The sequence below is a fragment of the Agelaius phoeniceus genome, chromosome 8, assembly GCF_051311805.1.
Source record: "Agelaius phoeniceus isolate bAgePho1 chromosome 8, bAgePho1.hap1, whole genome shotgun sequence".
Classification (NCBI taxonomy): domain Eukaryota; kingdom Metazoa; phylum Chordata; class Aves; order Passeriformes; family Icteridae; genus Agelaius; species Agelaius phoeniceus.
In genome coordinates this window covers 23,182,501-23,185,995 of record NC_135272.1, presented here as the reverse complement: position 1 = coordinate 23,185,995, position 3,495 = coordinate 23,182,501, and the positions used below count along the sequence as shown (strand labels likewise).

At 43.0% G+C, this 3,495-nt stretch overlaps 1 protein-coding gene across 1 annotated transcript in view; it reads right to left on the bottom strand.

Annotated features, from left to right (window-relative positions):
• Window positions 1-492: 492 nt before the first annotated feature.
• LOC129123892 (uncharacterized) overlaps window positions 493-3,495 on the bottom strand; it is a 478,567-nt gene continuing 475,564 nt past the window's right edge. The window contains exon 11 of the mRNA XM_077182273.1: window positions 493-2,568. The gene's annotated coding sequence lies outside the window, so the exon portion shown is untranslated. The remainder of the gene's footprint in view (window positions 2,569-3,495) is intronic.

Genomic DNA, 3,495 nt, shown 5'->3' with positions numbered 1-3,495 from the left:
AACAGGATGCTGAGCTGATTTTTCTATTTTCCGTTTAATTGCTATAGTTCAAAAAGATATTGCAAATTTGTAGATGAATTATTTAAGCATAGCCTTCTGGCCTCTGTGTTTATGGGAGAGACCAAACCAGGGGGGGGGAAAAAAAACAGAATTTAAAGGGAAAAATTACCACTTCCTTCTTTAAGAAAAAAGCTTGAATAAAACATCTTGAGGGAAGATTTTTTTACCTGGAGAGATATTTTATGCTTCGTGGGAGCATCTTGGTTCTCCATGGGATTTGTTTGTACCCCACCAACCAGAGGGGGTGCCTGACTCCTGAGGGCCCCCCTGTCTCATGCCATGGGTACAAAAGTGCTGTTTCTTCTCCAACCTGCTCCTTGGTGACTGTGCTGCTTCACAGATGTGATCCCAACCAGCCACCCTTTTCACAGACATGCCTGATCTCTGTTCTCCTATGTACAAAATGAGAATAATGAAAGCAAGCACAATTCATCAATTCTTAAACTAAATATATTTCCATTTTGTTTGCATGTTCATGTGTATATATCATTCACCGTAAAGATTTTGAATATGTACAGCGACATTACAGCCAGTGATAAATCCTACTCACTTACTATATGTGTTATTTGCTGCAACATTAAACTGAGTAAGAATTTTATATGTAACTTGTACCAAAACTAAATATATTATGAAATTGATGCACAGCTGTAAACAAGTACATCACTCCCTGCTTCAACACAGTCGAACGTGGCAGCTTGTGTGGCAATTCTTTTGTAAACAACTGTACACATTCCAAAGAATAAGCCAGTTAATTACATTTTTAATGATGTTTTTAGAAAATAATATTCTTGGGGGGGGGGGAACCCCCAACCTATAAACCAACAAGAAAAGTAAACTTAAAGCTTGTACTGTATAAAGAAATGCTGTTGGTGAAAAAGTGGACTCTGCTGGGTGCAGGTCTTTTGCTTCCCCCATCTTATTTTTTTTCTTGTGCTGAACTTGCCTGCATAAAATACTTTTTTATAGCTCTACTGTGAATTCAAAGAAAGATGACACTGGCACAATCTATTCAAGTTTTTTGGTGGATTATCTTATTTCATTATTTTCAATACTGCTAAGTATGTGCTACCCACTTAGAGAGCTGATGTGGTGCATAGCAAAGCTCAAGATGTCCTCTTAAATACACAAAGCTTATGCAAGGCTGTGACACAAGGAGGTTTTAAACATCAGCAGTGTTGGCAGCTCTGAAGGGCTGAGACAGTACAGCCTTGCTGACACAGGTTACAGGGAAAGATTCAGGAAGAAACTGAACTAACCAGAGTAAGACTAGGACACAACTTTTATGGATGGAGTTCAGGGGAAAGAGGCACCAGGGGCAGCTGTATTAATCCCATAATAACTTGAAATATAATCAGTACATTGCTGCAGGGATGGCTAGGAAGGCAGGGAGGTGGAGGTGTCAGGGTTTAAGTTCACAGGCATTCCCAGTTCATTAAAAAGTGAATCAATCAGAAAAACAGGCTGGCTTTTCAAAGGGCTGGCACTTGTGAAGGGGCTGTGGACGTTGGGTGGAACGCAGATGGTGAGCCCTGCCTTGTGCAGGGGCTGCTGGAGCTCACCAGCCATTCATTTGAGGAGATGGCTGTGTTCTACCCTGCTCAAACCAGTAAAATGTGTTATAATGTGCTAGGGGAGATTCTGGCTGCATTCTGAGAACTTAAAAGCTAGGCAGTGTTGGTGCTGTGGGCCATATTAAGGTGACGCTGATAGATGTTTATAAAGAGAAAAAAGTTTTGTTTTATAATTTCTAGAGTGGTGGTTTAACCAGCAGGCAAATGGGCAGAAGGAGTCTGCCTACAGGACCCCTCTTTGTAAGCAGCTGGTATAGTAATTAGCTCATTACTATTAATTTTTGCCATCCCTGGACTGATCAATGATGTGTTTTTAAAAAAAAATGGAATCTGTATATCTGGATCTGGCATTTCCTACATCGTTTTGATGAAGCTGGTGTATGTACACAGACCAGAGAACATCCTTGGAGAATGAGCTTACTCACACCCACGGGCACTCAAAGGTTTAGGACAGAATGCCCTATATTTAAATAGGACTCATGACTTTTTAATTACTGCACAGTGCAACAGGGCTCAGTGAGAACACATGGTTGTCCAAACTGGTGTGCTGTGATTGCTCACTACTGGTGTGGGAGTGCATGTAAGCAGTGGTCTGTAGTTCACCTGAAACTCAGCACCCACCACAGGCACAGGTAGGAACACTGACAGACAGACAGTATTTCCATAGGAACCTCAGGCCTGTTTGGGAAGATGGTATAAGAAAAACTGTGTCCTATGGATGAGTGATGCAGGCTGAAGAACATCCATGTTAGAAGGCAGCAGTGTCAGTGGGACCTGATAGCTCCTTAGAGGGAAGAACATCCTTCTGTGGACATCTTTGCTAGAATGAGCCCAAATATTCCTCTGTATCTGCCCCCTTGCATGGATTCTGCCATGCTTGCTGTGGGCCAGGGACTGCCCACAGGTTAATTGATAGTTCTACTGATTGCTGGGGGAGCTGTGGAGAAGGGCAAATACTTGTCAGTGTGACAGTTAAGAGAGGCAGGCTCTTTTTTTGACTTTTCCTTTTAAATAATTTTTGCTTTCTAAGAAGTTTATAACAACATGAACAACTCAACAGACTTATTATGCAGCAAATATTCACAGCATATATTTGGCAAGTACATATTTTAATCCCACCTGCCCAGCTTCACTGTACATTACTTTGAGCAAAAGACTTCTTTGGATATGATTAGCCATAGCATGAACCTCTCCATATCTCTACAATGTGGTTTAAAGCTCAAACCTGGCTGATTCCACACCTCTTTTCTTGCATTCATAGGTCTTTCCAAGCACTATCCTGAGCCACAGCCTAAGGTCAGTGAGTAGAAAACCTACCTGCTGGTTTAATTTTTTTTTCTTGTTTAGTGTCAGTTTCAAGCACTTCCCAAAATGGTCATTTTTCTACATGTTAATTTCCTCTTCCATTCTCCTTCATCCCAATGCCTGGCTCAGGCTTGCCTGTGTGTCAGCCTGCTCTGAGGACTCACGTTCAAACGGATTCAGCTGGAATGCTAACGTGGCTGGGAGCTGGCACTCATGCAGGGCTTGGGGCAGCTCATAGTGACCTGACCTGTTTTTACTGAATCAGTTCCAGTTCAGCAGAAGTGGGTCAGACTACCTTCAGCCATGCCGATCCAGAGCTTCACAAGAACTTGCCACTTTGGCAAAGTGGAAATTAATTCAGCTGAAGAACAACCTCAGAAAAGCGAGGGATGTCACTGGCATCCCGTTGGCACCATAAACACCCCCAGCTATGAACACTGTAGATCCCCCATGCTCTCAGCACTGTTTTGGTGGTGGGGAGGGGCTGGGAGGAAGTGCTGGAGGAAGGGCAGTGCAGCTCAGCCACACACTAGGGCTCCTCAGTGTCCTGGCCAGCGAG